This window comes from Palaemon carinicauda, chromosome 12, assembly GCF_036898095.1.
Source record: "Palaemon carinicauda isolate YSFRI2023 chromosome 12, ASM3689809v2, whole genome shotgun sequence".
Classification (NCBI taxonomy): domain Eukaryota; kingdom Metazoa; phylum Arthropoda; class Malacostraca; order Decapoda; family Palaemonidae; genus Palaemon; species Palaemon carinicauda.
The window spans coordinates 14,019,766-14,042,430 of record NC_090736.1 but is presented as its reverse complement, the minus strand read 5'-3'; the positions used below and the strand labels follow the sequence as shown (position 1 = coordinate 14,042,430).

Sequence of the window (22,665 nt, the reverse complement as noted above, 5' to 3'; positions counted from 1 at the left end):
CTCCTTATTTCATGAGTGCTAACACATTCGGATAAGGAGCCCCCGGGCAAAGCCAAAAAGCCAGATTGGCTGGGACGTTCACCCTTCCTAATGGGTGAGTCGCCCCTATTAAATAGTGTGGTCTGTGTTCCAGTTACGGAACAAATGACAAATTCGCAGATAATTTGTATTTTTCCTAACTATACAAACCTTAGCTATTTAACCAAACTTGCCTGCCAGCCCTATCCCCCTTGAAGTCCGACCTCCAAGCAAAGTGAGCTCAAGCACAGGTGTGTGAGGGGGTAGGTAGCAAGCTACCCTCCCCTACCCCCGCTAACTAGCGGTGTGGGTAGTAAATCCTCGTTAAAAATTAATGGCTCGTCATTTCAGCTACGCCGAAAGTAATACTCCTATTAAATAGCTAAGGTTTGTATTGTTATGAAAAATGCAAATTATCTACGAATTTGTCATTCTAGTAAAAGAAAAAGGTATGGGTCTGGTGATATAAAATTTTGGCATGAAGAGCGCATACATTAATGTACATCTAATGTCTATCTAAAACATAAAAATTAATAATTTTGAACCAACTGGTCCCCTTAAGTCTCTTAAGATTGTTTTTATCTGTAATGAAATGCTTTTATCATGCCTGATTGAGAATGAGGCCATTATAATTTCAGCTGAAGTTATGTTGAGACAGCTCATAACCCAACAAAGAAATTTCTTCTTTCCCCATATGGAGAGTTGTATCAGAAATAAAATATGTTATTTTCAGTTTTAGAATATAATTAATTTGTTTATAAGACCATATGTGTTGACAGTAAAGGTTTTATTGAATTTTTAATTTGTATTGTCAAATATATTGGTCTTGTCTTTGAAATTCTATGTGAAGTAACAGATTATAAGTTTTTCTACTTGTACTGGTGAAAATGTGATAGAATTGCAGTATTGTATTTGTATATACAGAACAATTAGTATTTGTCTGCCAAGATTCACCTTCATACATGAAGTATTGAAGCCCTCCCAATTTATTGATGGGATATGGTACAGTACTACAAATTTTTCAGTGTTGGCAAAGTAATTGCCATTAGTAGTTCTAGGAGCCTGGTAGTTTGTTTAAAAATTGTCCTAATCTCCTAGTAAATATGAAAGTTCATCTTTTTCAGTTGGTGTTATTTCTAATAGAAAGATCTTAAAGTGATTACTGTACTGCACCATGTAAATTAAATTGTTAGATAATGAAATTGGTCAATTGCTGAATTCAAAAGTAACTTATTTTTATTGTTTAGGGTCTTGATTAAATTTTATATTTACGGTACTCTGAGAGGATTGCACAATGTTATATTTTTTAAAAAGGAAATATTACATTATTTCACTTTACTACATTTATTAAAAAAAAAAAAAGCTAGGACTTCAGTGAATTGATAATTATACAGTATTTACAGTGTGACTATTAGGAATGTCTTTCAAGATGATGTGACATTGTTTTGAAAAATATTTACAACTGTCAGCAATCTACATAATAACTTGATCAAGTTACTAATGCTAATAGTATTAATCTTTGCCTAGATACAAATGTGTGTTGTACTTGACTCCAAAACTAGCAGGACAGAAGACTGAAGAGATGGTAAAATTACAAGACCAGTAATTGATAAATGGTGATCAATAATTATATGACAGATTAAACTTGATTGTAACTTCATTGTCAACATCAGGTGGGTTTCTCATTGAAAGTTCTTTTCTAATAGATTGCATTGAATGGATAGTGTGAATATTCTGTAGTGTCTTTGAAAGCAGATACTCGCTAAAGTGGAAGAGAATTGATGGTGGATTGTTAACAAATAGTCACCCTGTAGGTAACTTGATTGCTTTTGCAGTTATCGTCGAGTCACCGACTACTTTACTTTTCTGCCTGTTGTTCAATTATATTTGGCGGATATATTTAATTCATTACTCCTGTTTTTACCTCCCATTTATATTTGAATCTTTCAAGTCATCCTTGCAAGAATCAAATTATGCCTCTCTTAGTATTTAATTATCAGGGTTTGTGGTTCAAAGATTCTAATTTTATTTTTGTGTTTAGTCTCTTATGGTAAAGTAGTTGTTTTGTTTGAAAAAATGGAATGCCAATCTAGAAAGGTAAATTTCTTCTTATGAGGTATATAGTTGGGATTATTATGTGTGCATGATACAATAGAAAATTTAATTCTTCCTACACATAAACAAACCTTTTGTCTTTTAAAACAGAATTATACTACACAGTATTCTAGAAGTTTTATTCCAGCTGTTACCAAGTTGTGGAATGACCTTCCTAATTGGGTAGTTGAATCAGTAAAACTTGAAAAGTTCAAAGTTGGGGTAAATGTTTCTATGTTGAACAGGCTGACATAAGTCTTTTTATAGTTTATATATGATATATCTGTTTTGACGTTGTTACCGTTTCTAGAATGATTTATTGTTAATTTGTTCTCATCATTTATTTATTTCCTTATTTCCTTTCCTCACTGGGCTATTTTTCCCTATTGGAGCCCCTGGGCTTATAGCATCTTGCTTTTCCAACTAGGGTTGTAGCTTGGCTAGTAATAATAATATTAATATAAATTTCATCTTATGAAGCATATAGTGGGAATTATTATGTGTGAATGATACAAAAGAAAATTTAATTGTTCCTACATTTATACAAACCTTTTGACTTTTAGAATAGAATAATGAATGAGTTCATCACATGTGGAATTAACCTTTGAATAGTTAAAAAGATAGTTGGTTAACGACAGTTGGTGCGAGGGAGAAGTCCTGCCCATTTTGTCACAGATTAGCTACTTTTGATTTTGGCCACAAGCAAGTACGTATATTCTGTTAGTGTGCTTTTTCACTGTTGGATCTATTTCTTACTTTGGTTCATGTTTTATTTCTTGAATCCTCACGTGTTGAGTACGGATTTATAAATTTGTAAATATATATCGTGGGTTTCTGAGGACAGATAAGTTTTATGTATTTCATATTTTAATTATTTTTGTTAATAGACAATTTTTGGCCCTAAAAAGATAATAGATTACAAATTAAAGGAAAATAAAAAAAAGAATTTGGCTTGGTAGCAAAAATGCAATGTATACATGTAGTTTGTTGGAAAGAAGAAATTGGGTAGTAGTATGCTGTGGATGACAATCAATCTCTCATCTGTAAGGAAAACAAAACTCAGGAGATGTGAGGAGAGAAGTCTAGCTTGGCCAGATGATTTCATGCAAGGCACACTACTGGCTGGTAGAAGAAACACGACCAATCAGAGCTCGTTGATCAGTATCCTGGCTGCTGATTAGCTGTTGGACCACAGGATCACTCAAGTATCTCTAGCTGATTCAACGCATATGCACCTGGCATCGCTCTGAATGGTGTTTTTTAGCATTTTTTGCTGAAGACTATAAATTCAAAACTATTTGTATTTTTCCTAGCTATACAAACTTGGGTCATTTAATGGGGTTACTTTGAGGTTTTGTTTTCACGGCCAGACAAAAATAAATTCGGTAGAGGTAGATTGCGCCATGATACGTTACCATGTGCAACCTCTATTCATGACACAACCCGCTTAAGACAAGCATCCCAAAACAACTTTTCTTTGGTCAAAGACTTGAGAGATGGCTAAGGCGGGACGGGACCTTCTTTAAATGACTCGGATTTGTATAGCTAGGAAAAATACAAATTGTTTTAAATTTTTAGTTTATTCCTATGCAGATACAAACTTCTGAGTCATTTAATGGATAGCCTTCCTTAGGAGAGAGGATGTTTCTGTGAAGTAGGCAGTCTGCCCTTATCCTCTAGATATAGTTAAAGTGAATTATTTGTGAACAGTTTAGTCAGCTCGTACAAGGCACGGCTTTGTGTTCTATTCTAGAGTGCTTTGCGAAGGTAAAGTGATATGAACATTAGAAGGCTTGTACTACTGTATTTACGTATATATTCAATACACTGTATAGCATCAATATGTCAGCCACATATAAATAAGGTATTCTTTCCTGTATTATGGAGATTTTCAAGTCTGCTGAAAATCTCTATTCATCTTTATGATGCAAAGAGTAATTGATACCTGAGTTACTTGTCCTATGAGAGCTAAAAAATTAGACTATTGTATTTGCTGTGTAGCCACAATGGGGCCTAAAGAAAAAGTGCAAAGGACTTGTGTGTGCAATCTTAAGGTAGTGGTTAGTAAAAGTAGTGTGTCCTTTCCAGACTCCTGCTTTTAGAACCTGAGCTAACGAGTGGTTTTTGCGGAATGCCAAGGTTGTGGCAAGCCCGTGATTGTCATGTGCTTGAGGGGTGCCCATTGGAGACACTTCCCCAAAGGATTTATAAGCTCTTATAATCGTTTCTCTTAACCAGAAAGAAATGCTGTTTCCAGAAACTTTCTAAATTGGAGTGGCCAGTGCTCACAAACAGATTGGAGATTCTAGCCTAAGATTCTTTGTTCTTTTCACGTATTTACACACTGCTCTCACAGGGCATAGTAACATATCATCTAGGTCATCAGTTATCTCTTTGAGAGACAAGATCATGAAAGAGTCAAATCTGATATCATATCAACCGACTTTTGGGTTTTAGCCATAAGTTCGGGAACAAAAGGACAAAGATAATTCTCTCCGCCCTCTGGAATGTGACATAATGTGGGATACACCATGCAGTTCACTCACTCTCTTGGCTGAAGTTAAGGCAAGGAGGAATGCCGTTTTCAAAGTAAGATTTCTATCTAAGGCTTTGTGCGTAGGTTCGTACGGGACTTGTTTTAAGGCCATAGGACCTTAGTCACATCCCAGGAAGGGAGCTTTAATTTTCGAGGAGGGCAAGACTGTTCAAAGCTCCTCATTAAGGGTGAGAATTCCCAAGAGTCTGAAAGGTCCAACCTTTTCAATTCGAAAACTTGGCTCAAGGCCGAGCAGTAGCCTTTCACTACAATGACTGAAAGTATCTTCTCGTTCCTTACGAACATCTAAAAGTCTACAATCAGGCAAATAGTGGCATTGAGTGAAGCAATATTACCCGTGTTACACCAGTCATAGAAGGTTTTCCACTTTGCCTGATAAACTGCTGCTGAAGACTTAGAGGTATCCAGAAAGTGGTTTTGCAGTTGGTTTTGAAAAGCCTTTCTTTCGGAGGAGACACTGGATAGTCTCCAGCTGTGAAGGGACAGGCAATGAACTGCTTTCTGGAATTTTCTAATGTGAGGTTGGCGTAGCAGGTTTGGCCATTCTGGAATTTCTCTTGGAATTTCCGTGAGAATTTCCAGTAGGTCTGAATACAACTCCGCTGTTGGCCATCTTGGGGCCAGTAGCATTAATCCAACTCCCTTGGATGTTCTTATTCTGTTCAGTGTCTGACGAACTAGACAGAACGATGAGAAGGCGTAAAAGTCTAGGCTGTTCCACGGGTGTTGAAATGCATCTATCATCGCTGCAGCTTGGTCTGGGACTGGAGAGCAATACACCAGAAGTTTGTGATTCAGGTGGGTGGTAAACATGTCCAGAGACGGGGAACCCTGCAAGTCTCTTCGCCTCTAGAGGAAGCAAAGATCATTCAGAACAACTGCCGTCCCTTGACGGCTTAGTTGGTCTGCAATGACATTTCTCCTCCCGGGGATGAACCTAGCCGAGAGAGAGATCACCTGGGACTGTGTCCATTTGAGAATCTTTACTGCTAGGTTGCATAGCAGGAAAGATGCTACGCCTCCTTTTTGGGAGATGTAGGTCACTACCATGGAGTTGTCACTCAACAACACCACAGAGTGACCTTTCAGTCTATGCAAAGTGGAGTAACACTAGTTGCGCCACTTCATTACCAAGAAATTTATATGGCCTTTGGGAAGTAGAATTATCAAGCGGTTTGCGGAATGGTTGCGGCAAGTTCTCCTAAATCATGCGCTCGAGGGAGGTTCCCTAGTGACGCTTCCCTTGTGGATGCATAGGTTCTTTTGATAATCTTCAGTACTTGGAGAAAGCAGCCGAAACTCATGAACAATGTGGGTTTGGAGACCTATCGAGTGGTTTGTGGAATGCTAAGATTGCCGCAAGTCCGCATAAATCATGTGCTCGAAGGGGGTTCCCTAGTAACGCTTCCCCTGAGGTCAGAGCTCGTGAACAAAAAGGGAGTGTGTCCTATCTATTTGTTTTATCAGAAAACTTTCACTGCTTTACGGGAGAGAATAACTAGTTGTTTGTGCAACCAGGATCCTCTTTGAGAGACAGTATCGTGAAAAAGTTATTCTGAGATTATTTTCAACTTGGGACTGGACGTGCTCATAGAACCAAAAAACAGGAATGTTGGCAGATCCACTGATGCTATGTGATAGAGGAGGGGTCCTTGATAACTCTTCCCCTCTAAAGATAGTGTTTTTCATGTTATGTGTTAACCAACAGTGTGGCCATGTTCAGAAGGTAATCGTTCTTCCTGATGGCCTGAAGCATGGAGGCTGGTGCCTCTTATCTTGAGCCTTGTTTGAAGGATACAGAAGTTCAAAAGGAGAAGTCTATGTTGTGTCTCCAACCTCCCATCAGTTTCTCTACCAGAAATAGATTGCTGAGAAAGGCTAGGGAGTCGTCGAAGACTTCCTCCACTGCTTCTTTGGTTAGAAATTTGGCTACTTCTTCCTCTGCTAGGAGTAGATCTTTTTGAGATCCTCTCATATAATATGATTGAATCTGATTCCTGGTCAGAGGAGATGAAGTCTATGAAGGGGATTCGATACCCTACACGGAATACTTCTACCGTCCAGGGGTAAGTCCTACCACCTTTGCCAAGAGCATTGCAGGCATCCCCCTACTTGTGGTGCACTGGGGGACAAGCCCTCCCTAGCGTGAACCTCTACCACCTCGGTTACTTGGGCTGAAGGGATTGCCTCTTCGACGAAACTTAGCTGTAGCATTCTGCCTCCCGGGGTGTTGTAAGTCTGTGGGAGATTGGAGATGTCTCTGTTAGGGGAGTGGCCCAAAAGGCAAATCTCTTGTTTGTCTAGGAGTAGGAGGTAGCCTTGGAGCCCTTGCTCTGTGAATTAAGGGACTCTGTTCTAATCTTTCAACCTCTGCAATGGCCTTAGTCACGTCTGAGGCCAAAAAGAGGGCAGGAGTTAATCAGGTCAGAATTCCTGAGAACTGGCGCATTGCTAGGTAACAGTTGTCTAGAACAGTTTGCTAGGACAGTGTCCTGCCTCTTAAAGAATGCAGTTTCTCTAGAGGAAAACATTCTGGTGAAGGAGAAACTCAATGGGTTTAGTGTCAGATCTAGAGAGTTCCTTGAAGAGGTTTCTGACCTTCTTTTCAAGGTTTTGAGAGACTGTGAAATGGGAGAAAGCCCCAGACCAGTGGTCTATCCACGAGCAAGCCTGAATAGCTGACATGGCAGCTACCTCCATATTTGCCCATTTGGTCCCTGAGATTTTGGTTGGTAAGTTCCTAAATTTATCTGATGAAACAGAGGGTACCAGGTTAGCCACGTCCGGGTCAATGAGGAGGGGGCTCTGATGTGGCAGAGGTAATGGCAGTTTCGATGATTTGCTCTCCTTTAAGGAATTCTCTTCTGCCGAGATCTGAGAGTTCAAAAACTGTAACATGTTCTTCGTTTGGTTAGACAGAGGTATGTCAAGTCTCGGTTTCGGACTCTGAGACCAAAGGAAGGTATCGTCAATGCCACACTATCTCTTAGTGGTCTGAGCTAATGGCGGATCCTTCAAGTCTCGTAAGTGTCGGATGAGCTTCGCAATCTTGATAAAGTGTGAAGCTTCCAAGCTTACTATTGGAGCCTTAAGAGGGTTACATCAGCAGAGCTTGTACTCGCACTTGCTAAGCGGTTATCCAGAGAGTCATCAATCGTAATAACGTCTTCTGTGGGGATTGTGGGGATGCTCTGCTTTAAGAGAACTCTTGATCTTTCCTCCAACATCCTTTCTCTTCCTTGGATATCAGGGAGAGGAGGCAGCGAAGGAGTTGGAGGAATCCAGTTCACTCCCATAAAAAGAATAATCATCTCTATTGTCTCTATTGAGAAACTGAGAATTGAAGTCTTTCGGAACTCGTTTTATATTGTTTTACAAGTGGAAAGAGAGTTCTCAAAACTCTGCCATCTTGAATGTCTAAGACGGGGGCCCATGTCTACGATGTCTGCCTGTCTGCTCATCTACATCAGATGGGGGAGTAATCCTCGGGAAGGGGGAAATCTTTCACCCCCTTATCCGCATCTTGTATCTGAAAAGAATTTTCTGAAAAGGAATAGTATTCTGAAGAACTTTTATCCTGATATTCAAGATCATCAGACAGAGTGTTTGAACAGAGTCTATCTGGATGATTAGTGGGTTTGTTAGCATAAGATACATGGTTTTTATTTGCTTGCGTAGGGTGAGGTTTTATCCTGTCTATCTCTAGCTAAGAGTATAAAACTCCAGCAGGACTCTGGACTCAAGAGAAACACTACGCCTATCAGAAGGGTGTACAGTCCTATCCCTGGATTCATCATGACGCCGCGAAGGAATACTATCACGCGTCAAGATGGCAGCACGTTCAGCGACGTCACGACTCTTTGGGGTGACAATTTGTTTAGATCTGTCGGCCTGCCCAAGCTTTGGGGGTGGGGGGTGGGGGTTAGGCTCATGCACAGCTGCAGCGGCGCATATAGCGACGTTATTACGCTTCCTGCCTGTGAACATTTGGCCTACTGCACTAATAGATGAATATCTAGGTAAAGCAGGAATTGTTACACTCAACTTCCCAGCTTTAGGAAGCTGGGAAGAAGGAGCCTGCATTGAGCATGAAGGAATTGCCACTTTTGTGGGGGCACATGGCTTGAGCTGTCCACCCACCCTCATAATAGATAAGGACAAATCTCTCCTTGTTTCGGGCACTCTCTAGAGAAGTTATCTGGAGAGGACCCCTAGGTGTACGAGGCAAGCTTTTCTCGAAAATACGAGTTGGGAGATCAGCCGTTTGGCTCTTGCAACAAGGCTGCCTCAGTACGAAGGGAAACAAAAGGCTCAACTCAAAGGTCCTGATGAGAACGAGGTGAAGCATTAACTCTTCTAATGGGAGACACTTCAATCTTATCGCGTAATCAGATAGGTATAGATCTCCACTCAACACACCTGGGGGGGGATCTGGATACGACAGACAGATTTGGCACCAAAGCATCAAGCGGATCTGGGTTAGGGAGTGTTGCCTCCTTAAGCACGGTTCTGCAGTAAAAACAGGTTCTACCATATCATTCACATTAACACTTGGAGATAACATGTTAACAAAATGGACATTCCCCTTCGTGTCAGAAGCTACAGTGAGTGCCTGACTTGAGGGCCCTGGAGGGGAGATAGTATTCGACACCACACCTACCTTTCTTTTCTTCTCAGAAGAAAAAGAAGAGCGATCCCTCTTGGACAGCTTCTTCTGGGGAGAACGATATCTATCTCACTGGGAGGATGGCCATTCTCTGCAATACTCACATGGAGAGTCTACTGTACATTTCTTCCCTCTACACAATGGACATACCAGATGAGGGTCCACTTCTACTTGGCTCATAAAAGTATCAGACTAGCGACCATTACGGTCTGGGCAGGAAAACACCGTTTTCAACATAGTAAAAAACAAGGCACACACCAGAAACGCAAATAATGAATCAGCTAGCACGAGCAATATAAGGGCGGAAGAGTGGGCGAAGCAGTTGTCTGATCATAGGAGTGAAGGCAGGATACCTCCGTCTACCTTCACAGCCAGAAGTGATGTGATGGGACGCTTGTCCTAAGTGGGTTGTTTAATGGACAGTGGTTGCACGTGGCAACTTGTCATGGTGAAATCTACCTCTACCGAATTTCTTTTTTTCAGGCCATGAAAATGGAACCCAGAAGTAACCCCATATGACTGGGTTATATCTGCGTATGAATAAAATGTGAATTGTTTTTAAGCCCTACCATGCCACGTAACCGTTCTCTACCTTCTAAGGTTTCTTGCTGCGAATCCAACTAAGAAAGATGTCCCCTACAGCGAAGAAAAAAAAAAAAAAAGATGCCTACTACAGCGGGAAAAAAAAAACCCAACCTAACGGGCTAAGAAAGATGCCTACAACAGTGGAGAAAAAAAAACCCTATACCCGTTTCATTAAGTAGACCACCATTACGCCATCAATGAATCTACCATTTGCTAAATCAAGGACAACCAAAAGAATATCACAAATTCTATTGTATTTTTCCTAACATACTTACTGAGAACTACTTTCTTAGGAGATACCTGGAATCTCCTCTCATCCGACCAGAGTTTTGTGTAGTTTACCCTACTTCCGTTTTCTGTGAGGACTACCCCAGGCGGAAGGATACGTGCCCTGAGGCCAATCCCGGGTCAGGCCACGTGCTAGCTTGGGTCTCGACCCTCAGTAAGTTCTTGGATGCTTAATTACCTAAGGGTTAGTAAGGCACTCAGGGAAGGAAGGGAGGGCCCTTAGACGAAAGTAGTTCTCGGTAAGTATGTTAGAAAAAATACAAATTACTTAGAATTTGTGATTTGTTCCAACACAGAGACTTACCTCGAACTACTTTCTTAGGAGACTTACACTTTAGGAGGTGGGAGTGTCTTCCTGACCTCTAGACCCAACTAAGCAGGATGGCAAGGAACCTAGATAGGAGACTAGGTTCAAAGTTGGTCAGAAAACGAAACCGTAGGGAAAACTACACAAAGAGCTCATGTTAGTGTCTAAGTAACTCACCCTTAAAACATTCCTCGATGCGGTGTCCTATGACGATGTTGTGAACTGATGTCTTGTGCAGGCTCTACCTGAGTTATCTCCGGGGGAAGGAAAAAGGGAAAGGAAGGACAAGGGGTACAGGTAAACGAACCTGTCTCTCTTGGTGTTGCTACCCACGATTGTACCTGAGGCTACACCGTTAAATCGACTGGAGCACGGAGATGACTGTTGCTATCGAGAACCCGTTTAAAGACTTTCTCGAACATTCCTTGAGGTAGTGAGTTGTGAAGGTCGACTGGTTCGACCAGGTGGATGCTCTAAGGATCTGAGCCACTGCCATGTTCTTCTTGAAGGCTAGGGAGGTACTTAGACCCCTAATGTCATGGGGCCTGGGGGTACCTGGCAGGGGAAGACCCGCACTGCTATAGGCCCTGATAATCACCTGCCTTAGCCAAAAGGAGATGGTATTCTTTGAAACCTGCTTCTTCACTGTGCCCGTGGAGACGAAGAGGTTCTTGATACCAGGGAGGAGTCTAGCCGTCCTTTCCAGGTATTTCCTTACGGCTCTGACGGGACACAACTTCAAATCCTCCGGATTACCTGACCGAGGAATTGCTGGAATTGTGAAGCCTTCAACTTGGGATCCCAGACAGCTGGATTCTGGGTCTTAGCCACAAACGATGGGACGAACTTGAAGGAGACATCACGCCAACCCTTCGAGTGTGAGACTTCGTAGGACAAACCGTGGATTTCCCCCATCCTCTTTGCTGACGCCAAAGCTAACAAAAAAACAGTCTTGAGGGTGAGATCCCTGTCCAGTATGTCCTTCAAGGGTTCGAACGGGGGTTCACTTAACATCTTCAGAACTCTTGCCACGTCCCACTGCGGTACCCTGGAGGCTTGAGGGGGACATGCTTGTTCAAAACTTCTGATTAGCATAGAGATATGTCTTGAGGAACCCAGATCAATGCCCTTCAGGAGGAAAACCTGGCCTAAGGCTGCACGGACTCCCTTGATGGCCGGTATTGACATGCCGACCACGTCTCTGAGGTGTACGAGGAAGTCTGCAATGTCCGGGATAGAAGCCCTTATTGGCTTGATGTTTCTGGAGGAACACCATTTCGTAAATGTGGTCCATTTTGCCTGGTAGACCGCTGCCGAAGAACGCCTCGGATAATGCGACATTCTTTCCGCTGTCCCTGCCGAATACCCCTCCTTCCTTAGGAGACGCTCGATAACCTCCACGCGTGAAGGAGGAGAGATCGAGGATTGTCGTGGAACCTTTGGAAGTGGGGCTGACAAAGAAGGTCTGGTCTGTCTGGCAGCGACCACGGGGGAAGGCACGCTAGCTCTTTTAGATCCACGAACCACTCCTCTCCGGCCACCAGGGCGCTACCAAAGTCATCCTTAGGTTGTGAGCTGTCCTTACTCTGTTGAGCACTTGCCTGATCAACGCGAAGGGAGGAAAAGCCTACACGTCGAGATTGTCCCACCTGTGTTGGAAGGCGTCCTCCCATGCCACCTTTGGGTCTGGGACAAGAGAACAGAATACGGGGAGTTGTGCGTTCAACCTTGTCGCGAAAAGATCCATTACTGGCGAACCCCACTTCTGGATGATGAGCCTGGCTACTTGTGGGTGCAGAGACCACTCGGTTCCCACCACTTGGCCCATCCTGCTGAGTCCGTCGGCCAGGACATTTCTTTTTCCTGGAATGAACCTCGCTGTGATCCCGATTTGTTCTGACTCGGCCCAATCCAGGATCTCCAACGTCAGATCGCACAACTCCTTCGATTTCAGTCCTCCCTGTTTCTTTAAGTATGCTACTACTGTGGCGTTGTCGCACATCAACGCCACTGTGTTTCCCCGTAGAAGACTGACGAACTGTAGGCACGCTTTCCGAACAGCTCTCATCTCTAGGATGTTGATGTGTTGAACTTTTTCTTCCTCCTTCCAAACACCTCTTGCTGACTTCCCGAGAAGGTGTGCGCCCCATCCTTCCTTGGAGGCGTCTGTGAAGAGGAGCATCTCGGGAGGCTCGTCTGCGAAGGGCCTCCCCTTGAGGGTGTTCGTCCGATCTTGCCACCACTCCAGGGATTCTCTCGTCTCTGGAAGAATAGGAACTACCTTGTGGGGGGAGTCTACTTGGTTCCAGAGTCCCTTCAGGTTCCACTGGATACTCCTGAGTCTGAGTCTCCCTTGGGGAACCAGTTTCTCCAAAGATACTAGGTGACCTATTAACCTCTGCCAGTCCTTCGCTTTCCTGGGATGTCCTGATAAGAAAGGGCGGAGGACCTGGTCCAGGTTGTTCAACCTCTCCTCCGACGGAAAGGCTCTCACTAGTAGGGAGTCCAGAACCATCCCCAGGTAAGTCATCCTGGTGGAGGGAGACAGGTGAGACTTCTCCAGGTTGACGGTGATGCCCAGAACTTTGCAGAACTGTAGTAGCTCCACGCCTTGTTCCTTCAAAACTTCCTCTGAGGATGAAAGGAGCAACCAGTCATCCAGGTAACGAATCAGGCGAATACCCCGTTCGTGAGCCCAAACTGAGACTGTCGCAAAGACCCTCGTGAATACCTGAGGAGCTGTTGACAGACCGAAGCAGAGGGTCTTGAACTGCAAGATCTGGGCACCCCATCTCACCCGAAGATACTTCCTGCTGGAGGGGTGGATTGGGATCTGAAAATAAGCGTCCTTGAGGTCTAAGGACATCATGAAGTCCCCTTCCCTCAAGGACTCTAGGACCGACCTCGGTCTTGCACACAAACTTGTTGAGGGCCGACAGATCTATGACTGGTCTCCAACCTCCCGTCGCTTTCTCCACCAGAAAGAGTCGACTGTAGAACCCCGGACCCAGTTGTTGTACCGTTTCCATTGCTCCTTTCGCTAACATCGTGGAGACTTCTTCCTGTAAGGCTACTCTCTTCAAAGGATCCTTGGGTACCAACCACTCCGCTTGGTAGGCCGGAATCAGAGGTGGAGGTTCTGCCAGGAACGGTAGTCTGTACCCCTCCTTCAACACTGTCACTGTCCACGGTTCCGCTCCGTGGTCTTTCCATGCTTGCCAAAAAGGTCTGAGGCATCCCCCTACCTGAGGCTTGGGCAGGAGTAGGGGCCTCTCACCCTACCTTCTCCTGGAGGATCTACCAGAACGCCCTCTCCTGGAGGCTAAGTATGATGTCCTAAAAGTGGCTGGCGCTGACGGTGCTCCTCTACGGGGGGGCTGCGACCAAGAGGTAGAAGGAACGTCTCTCCTTGTCTGGCTAGGAGAGGCTCGAGGAGTAGTGGGGCCATCGGACGCAGGTCTCCTGTGAGCGGGCCTCCTCATGGCTTGAGGTCTGGGGACGCTCACTTCCTTCTTCTTCATCACCTTCTCCATAATCTCCTCCACCTCCTTCAAGGGGAAAAGCACGTCACCCCACACGGGCAGGCTCCTCAAAGCCCTCGCCTCCCTGTCCAGGATCCGCCTGGACAACTTGCTCAATACCGTGTCCCTTCTTCTAAGTACCCAGTTGGCCGACTGAGCTAGGGACTGGAACGTTAAAAATTTTAACGCCCTACCTCCCGAAATAATCAGTTCCTTCAGGAGCGCTTGGTTAGCTGGGACTGATAGGTCGTAGGAGGCCTGGACGCCCACTAGAGTCGAGGCCCACCAGTCTAACCAGGAGGCGACATTGACCAGGTCCTTGGCCATCTCCTCCATCATCGTCGCCCCTGACTGGGAGAAACAGATCGGGGCTGATGAGGCTCTGTCCTCCAGGGCTCCCTGGCCCAAAACTTCAGGGGAGGCCTCCATCTTACAGGCTCCTGGCCATTGTCCTTCTGGTAAATAGAATTTACTTTGGGACCTCAGTCCCTGGAGTAACTTCGAGGTACTCTGCGATTTGGGGTTCTTCCGCATCGCCCGCCACAATCTTGTTGACGTGAGTACGACCAAGTCTCACGTCTCTGGCCACAGGCAGAGCTAAGGAGAGTTTTTGTTGGACGGGGGCCTCCATTAACCTATTGAGGCTAGAACGCCAGGCATCCTCGTCGGAGGGAACAGGTTCCTCTATCCTGTGATGCTTCCTTATGAGGCCTAACACACTCCTATAGGCCGAGTCCTCTGCTGGCGCGGCCTGCGTGTCGTCGTCGGCGTCCTCCGTCTGGCGTGGAGCCACTGCCTCGACGGGCGCCTCCGCATAAAGTTGTGGATGTAGGACGGGCGCCTCCGCATAAAGTTGTGGATGTAGGACGGGCACTGCCGCGGAGGCAAGCGCGTCCGTCCTCCGTCTGTCCTTCATCATGGAGGGTGCGACTTCCGTGGGCTTGCCTGACGGAGGAAGCCGTCCCTGTTTGTCTAGAGTCAGAGCCGCCTTCGATGGCTCGACGAGGTTGCCCGTCCGAAAAGGCGACTCCCTCCGCTGGGCGGATTGAGTCGGCGCTTTCGCGGTCTTACGCCTGTCGGAAGGGGGTCTCGGGGACGCGTCCCCCCGAGGGTCAAGCCTGTGTCTGGAGGAGGACCTTCCTGGAAACTTATCTCTGGGGAGCCAACCCGCAGTGCTCGGGATCGAAGTGAAGTCCGCGAGCTTACTGCGGGGGACGAGGACCCATTCTTCCCTTGGAGATCTGCTCCTCCTGAATTTCCCCCTCGGGGACCTGGACCGCCTTCTTCCATGCCACGACCTGGACCTCGACCTCGAATGGGAGCGCCTTCTCCTAGATCTGTCCCGTTTCCGCCGATGTCTCCTCTGCGCTTCTCCTCCCGACGAGACTGATGAGCCCCCCACTGAAGATTCCGACGAATCCCCGTAACACTTCCGTGGGGCAGGGGCGTGGAGAATGGCGGGTTGACGACTTGCTGTGTTCCGGAGGTCGAAGGTTGTAGAAACACATCCGGAACTGAAGAAAGAAGAGCTGGGGGAGATCGTGGCCGCTCGGCATTCGGGAACCAGCAACCAAGGCCCTCCTCCATCCTCAACGGGGATCTCCCAGGCGTCTTCGGGGGCAGCCATGCGAGGGGATCCGCCAACGGAGAGTCTTCCTTCTCTGGGGCGCCTTCAGCCGCGGAGGTACCCTAAATATAAGCCCATGAAGCGGGCGAAGAAACAGGGACATTCTTACCCCACATGGGGTCATCCGACGAGACGTGCCCCGCAAGCATAAGGGCATCGTCTCGAGGACCCCCACCAACTTCACCTTCAGGACCCCCACTTGCCTGTAAAGAAGCAGCAACCCCACTATCCCAAAGAGAGGACTCCTGGGGAAGAACCGATGGTTTCTTCCCCGCAACGGACTTACCTCGTCCCCTACTCTAGGTAGGGGAAGATGGAAGGGAAACCCCATCAGACTTTCCTCCTGGGGACGTCAAAGGCGAAGAGGTGCTAATCTTCCTGGGCGACCTCTTGGCAGACTTCTTTTTCTTAGTACCAAAACGTACCCACTGCACCTCATTCCACGACACGCACTCCGGGCACGTGTCCGTTGGAGAACACACTCTACCTCTGCAGGACGAGCAAAGGGACTGCGGATCAACTTCCGGCTTGGATAAGAACGCACCACACGACTTCCTGGTCCTAGACCCAGGACAAAGGCGGGCATGCTCCATCACGCACTAACACAACACCGCAAGACACAGGAATGCAATGGAAAGGATAAAATGATAAGGATCACACGTGGAAACACAAGGGAATGCACAAGGATATCAAGCGAAACCGCGAGAACACAAGGGAGAGCACAGCGATACCACGTGGGAGACACGCGGGACACAAAGAGTCGCACTGAGAGAGGAGAGCGTCGAGATGATATCACGACGCGACTAGAGAACTTACTGGGGGTCGAGACCCAAGCTAGCACGCAGCCTGACCCGGGATTGGCCTCAGGGCACGTATCCTTCCGCCTGGGGTAGTCCTCACGGAAAACGGAAGTAGGGTAAACTACACAAAACTCTGGTCGGATGAGAGGAGATTCCAGGTATCTCCTAAGAAAGTAGTTCGAGGCAAGTCTCCGTGGTAGAACAAATAAGTATTGTATATGTCACCTTTAACAAGACAGCAAAAAAGTTGGTAAATTTAGCAATAAGCCCATCGTAAGGATGGAGTTAACACATTTTCAGTGGCGAGTGTTCCCATTTTAATTTTTTCATTTACGCATATGTAGGCTGTGTCTACAGTAAAAGTAAGTTTTGGATTAATTAGTGTTTTGAGTCTATTACAGTTTACAATTATAAGTCTATTACAGTTTACAATAGAAGTGTTAAGCATGTTTATGAAGGCTTAAGTTTATAAAACTAAATTAAAAGAAATTATGAAAAAAATACTGTAAATTTCTGTACAGTACCGTATCTACAGTTTTTCAGCTATCACATCTTTGAATATAACATTTGTGATAGCTTGGGATTAATGTATGCTCTTCTGCATCAAGTGGATAATGTTACTCAACATCTTATTTGAATATTGGCTGTACAAACATGCAAACAAGGGACCGGGTAGGCTGTGTTCGATATTTTCGTGCAGAAGACGTGACAAATGGTACTTACAAACTTTGTCTGAGCAAGAGCTAGGATATGAGGTTGCTGACGAGTATATTAAATCATGCCATACACCAAAAAAATTCAATTCTCTATCGTTGTATACAGTATTGTATAGGGACTGAACATGTTGGTAGATGTTAGATGGGAACCATTATGACGGTTCATGTCTACGACAATTGACATATACAGTACCGTTAAGTGTTAAATCAGTATTGGCAGAGACCCTAGCAGCTTCTACATCCCTATAACTATGTGTTGGAAGTTTGTTGGATCATATGTTCAGGAAAGAAAAGTTTTAAGTTTAGTTCTAGGTAATTTTCCCCCACCAATTAGTATTTCACTATTTTAAAGGATGAAATTAAAAAATCTTCAATAGCTACAGTATTCAAACTAGAGTTATTTGATATCCCACTTCAACCACCCCTCTCAGTCTCAGGTCTTGGATTAATTGTAAAAGCGGATTTGTTCCGTAACTGGAATACAAACCACACTATTTAATAGGGGTATTATTTTCGGCGTAGCTGAAATGACGAGCCATTAATTTTGAGGGTTTACTACCCACACTGCTAGTTAGCAGAGGTAGGGGAGGATAGCTTGCTACCCTCTCCTCTCACACACCTGTGCTTGAGCTCACTTTGCTCTCGGCTCGGATGGTAGTCGGACGTGTCCGTTTTCATCCTCGCCGTCATTTGGCAGCATTTAATGCTTTTGTCTTTTTCTTTTTCTAGTTCTATTTGTGAAGTTGGCCTCTGCAATTATGCGCACCTGCCCTGGGTTTCCCGACCTCCCCTGTGGAACATTCACGTCAGCGGTCGAGACTGATCCTCACACCCTTTGTCCTTCTTGTAGGGGCCAACGGTGTGATAGCAATAACAGGTGTAGTGAGTGTAGGGAGTGGTCTACCTCCCGGTGGGAGAGGTTTTTTTGCGACGACGGAAGAAGGTCAAACGGGATATTTCTCCTTCGAAGGTTTCTTTGAAAGGAGAAAAACCCAAGGCCTCTTCTTCCGTTGCCCAAACCTCCTCCAAAGCTCCCACTCGGTCGGTCTCTTTCGAGAGACTGTCGAGTGGTAGCGTAGACCGATGTACTGTTTACCAAACTCGAGGCTTGAGAGATGACGTTGCTTCCCCTAGCGAAGCAGCTCCACCTCTCCCCCTGGGGGAGGATATGTCATTAACCCCCCTTTTTCAGCTTTGGTTCTCCTTGGGGCTTACGGGTTCGCCCTCCAAGGAGGTTTTACTTGACTACATCCGATTGGGTGCCGCTGACAAGCAATCGCCATCACCGACAGAGGTTGATCCTCTGTCTCTTGTCGACGTTGTGGTGTCAGAGGTATCCAATGCGGTATCACCCATCACCTCTGCCTCTTCAAACCCTACGGTAGCTGACGGCTTAGTTTCTCCCGTTCGTGTTCAACCAACGAGGGAGAAACTAAGTCCAACAGTCTCTCCTGCTAGTGTTTCTTCCCCTCGGGGGAGTTCACTTACAGAGACTCCTCTTTGGAGGACTGCAGAAGGTCAGCTCGCTGACCCTACGGCCCCCAGAGGGTGCATTCGTCGCAAGGCTCGCCTTCCTCTTCGCCAGAGAGGCCTTCCTTCACCTGCGGTGAGGAGGCACCTCTTTGGTTCAACATCTTCGATGCAGTCCCCCACAGAGGAGCCTCGACAACAATCACTGATCACTGTTCCTGCATTGGTCCTGGACCTTTCTGCAGATCGTTCGCGATCTACTGTACTTTGGTGGAAGGTCGTCCTTTTAAAGGACACGTCAACCTTCCACCCGACAGACCAGCCGACCTGCCGTCACCCTTCCTGTACAAACCTAGCAAGGTTTCATCTGAGCACGCTAAGGTGCGCCACCCAGATACTTGCTATGCGCCAACGAAAGCTGACGAACGCGCTCTAGTATCTCGTCAGGCCCCATCAAGAAACCCTAACACAAGGCATCAAGGGCGTATGAGCCAACACACACATACGTCCCAACAGGAGCACAGCTTCACTACGCGCTATGCACGCACTCACGCGCCCACGTTCTCCTGCGTGCCAGGCCTTGCCTGAACCTAAGCCTATGCGCCCGCACCCACGCCCAGTTGTGCCTCAACTCTCACCTGCACGCCGTCAACCTCCTGCGCGCCAGCGATCTCCTGCGTGCCAGCGATCTCCTGCGCGCCAGCGATCTCCTGCGTGCCAGCGATCTCCTGAGTGCCAGCGATCTCCTGAGTGCCAGCGCTCACGCCCAGCAGTTAAATCTCCTGCGCACCAACGATCGACTGATCTGTGCGCTACTGGGAAGTCAACTAGACTGACTTCTCCCACGTGCCAGCGCTCGCCACCGCGCCAGCACTTGCCTTCGCGCCAGCTCTCGTCATCGCCCGCACGCATCCGCGAGGATACGCGCACGCGCGCACTCGCCTATCCTCTCCTACGGATTCACGCCCACATTCTGTCGCGCACCCACGAGCAGCACAGGCTTCAACTGCGCGGCCGTACGCTAGGGGTCTTTCTCCTGCGCGCCCTACGACTGGTACAGGCACGCCGGAACTCTCGCCCACGCACTGAACGCCTTGATCCTGCGCGTCCGCGCGCGCATGCGTGCCAACACTCTCCCGCACGCGCTCCTGTGCACCCACAGTCTCCCGCACGCGCTCCTGTGTGCCATCAGTCTCTCGAGCGCCCACGCCAGCAGTCTCCCGCGCGCGATTCCCGGTATTCTCCCGCGCGCGATTCCCGGTATTCTCCCGCGCGCGATTCCCGGTATTCTCCCTCGCGTGATTCCCGGTATTCTCCCTCGCGCGAGTGTCAATATCCTCCCGCGCATGAGACTGCTGAACTACGCACGGCAAGGTTGCCATCGCCTCATTCCCCACCCCCGCAAGCGCATACCAGCGCGCATTGTGGGAGAAGGGAAACATCCAGAGGGGTCCACGATCCCAAAGCCTTTTCAGGCGAACCCACCAATGATAACTTCTCCCAGGAATCTTTCAATTCCTGTCCCTTCAAGGGGTGTGTCTGACAGCGCATCTGTCAGCCAACAGCCCTGGTTCGGTGCACTGATCAGAGCCGTAACGAGGCGTTCAAGCCTGTCTTCTCTGAATTAGGGCACAGATCCATGGCTGCTTCTACCCCTTTGAAGAGAAAAAGAGGTGTTCCAGACGCGGTAACTGCTCCAAGGGCAAAATTGACTCCACGCAAGCCTTCGAGGCAGGTTCCTTCTTTCCCCCAGACTGTCTCTCCTTCCCTTTCGGACGAAGATTTCCCGTCCTCAGGGGAATCACGCGAGGAGAGACTTTCCCCCATCGCTCCAATGAGGGAAACCTCTCCTCGCGCCGAGATGTCTTCTCAGGCGGGGACTGAAAGGAACATGCCATCCTCGTCAATGTTGGAGTCCTTCATCCTTCCCAGGAAGGAATCTAAGGACTTTAAAACATTGCTGAAGTCCTCTACTAGGACTAGGATGGAGGCAGCCAGCCACTCGGAGAACGTCCGCGACTTTCCCCGAGAAGAGCCTTTGGGGACAGGAGACTTCGCTGCAAGTCCTACATCAGGAGGAGACCAGCAAGAGTCAGAACATGCATTTTGGCAAGTTCCGACTCTAATGAGGGCTCTCAACGGGTTTTCCGACCCAGAGATCCCTCCTCGAGAGGGCAAGGACACCGTCTTGGACCGTGTCTTTGGTACTCATAAACCCTTCAAGACCAGTGCAGCACTGCCCTGGTCTCAAGGGGTTAAGAGTACCAGGGACAAGATCTCTCTACAGCTCTCCGAAATGTCCTCCTCCAACCGTTCCAGTGCCACCGACAAGCTCCTCCCACCTCTTCGCGTACAGCAGGGGAGGTACTTCGAGATCCTTAAGGAGCCTTGTTTAGCTCTTCCTCTTCACCACTCGTTGGAAGAGCTTACCAGGGGAGTCCCTCTTGAGAGACTCTCCAACCGGCAGGTCTCATTCTCGGCAACCGAGATCCTTAACCAAGAGAAAGTTGCGAAGTGTGCTATGCAAGCCACGAAATCGATATCTAGTTGGGGACCTTAGGTATCCTGATACGTTCTGAGGATTTCTCCAAAGAACGTACCAGGAAAACTATGGAGACCTTTCTTCTCTCAGGTACTCGCACGATCGAGTTTCTGGCCCACCAAGTCTCGAATTTGTGGGCAAATACCATTCTGAAACATCGGGATGCGGTAGCTGAGAGATTCTATCAGAAGGTCCTTAGCACCGAGATCAATAGGCTCAGACATTCCTCTCTAGAGGGATCCATCTTGTTTGAGCCTAAGGATGTGGAACATGCCGCCGAGAGGTGGAGGAAGTCTCATCAAGACTCCCTTCTTCATAGGGCTTTAACATCTAAGCCCTATAAGCTTCCAGCACCACAGCTGTTCTGTCCAGTCAAGACCGCTAAAACGACAACAGCAGCGAAGACCGTGGTGGCTAAGCCTTTCCTGTCAAAGAAAGGAAAGGTAAAAAGTCCTCCAGGGGAGGCAAGAATCCTTGAGGGAGCAGACGAGGCTGCAAATGCTAGGATAGGCAGTCCGCCAGTGAGGGGATGCCTACAAAGTTCCTCAAACAGGTGGAAGCAACTCAGGGCCGATTCCTGGACAATCTCCGTGATCAGTCTAGGATATCGCATCCCGTTCATAACATCTCTACCTCCCCTGACGATGAATCCAGTGTCATTGAGCTCCCTTGCCATGGGATCGGCAAGGGGGAAAGCCCTTCGGGCAGAAGTCCAGACCCTGTTGAAGGAGGGCGCTCTCCAAGAGGTCCTCGACGAATCTCCAGGCTTCTTCAGTCGACTCTCTTGTAAAGAAGGCGTCTGGAGGCTGGAGATCAGTCATCGATCTCTCAGCTCTGAACAAGTTTGTCAAACAAACTCCGTTCAGCATGGAGACGGCGGACACGGTCAGACTAGCAGTAAGACCGCAAGACTTCTTGTGCACACTGGACCTAAAGGACGCGTACTTCCAGATCCCAGTCCATCCGTCTTCAAGGAAGTACTTAAGATTCAGCCTAGACAACAGAAAGTACCAGTTCAAGGTGCTGTGCTTCGGTCTCTCCACAGCACCACATGTCTTGACCAGAGTGTTCACCCTAGTATCATCTTGGGCGCACAGGATTGGCATCCGTCTCCTCCGTTATCTGGACAACTGGTTAATTCCTAGCAGACTCGGTGTCATCCCTTCTTCAACACCGAGACAAACTTCTGAGAATTTGCCAAGATCTGGGGATCATGGTAAATCTCGAGAAGTCCTCACTGCTTCCCACTCAAAGACTGGTATACCTAGGCATGATTATAGACACCAATCTCCACAAAGCCTTCCCATCAGACGACAGGATAGCAAGGCTGAGGAAAGTCGCAAGGCCTTTTCTCAGACGAGAACAACTTCCAGCCCAATCGTGGTTACATCTCGGTCACCTTTCATCGCTGGCTCGTCTAGTTCCCAACGGTCGCCTCAGGATGAGATCCCTCCAGTGGCGACTCAAGTCCCGG

The 22,665-nt window shown here is 47.2% G+C and overlaps 1 protein-coding gene across 1 annotated transcript in view; it reads left to right on the top strand.

Annotated features, from left to right (window-relative positions):
* Positions 1–1,705, top strand: part of LOC137651231 (putative inhibitor of apoptosis) — an 83,973-nt gene extending 82,268 nt beyond the window's left edge. The window contains exon 7 of the mRNA XM_068384448.1: positions 1,546–1,705. The gene's annotated coding sequence lies outside the window, so the exon portion shown is untranslated. The remainder of the gene's footprint in view (positions 1–1,545) is intronic.
* Positions 1,706–22,665: the final 20,960 nt, after the last annotated feature.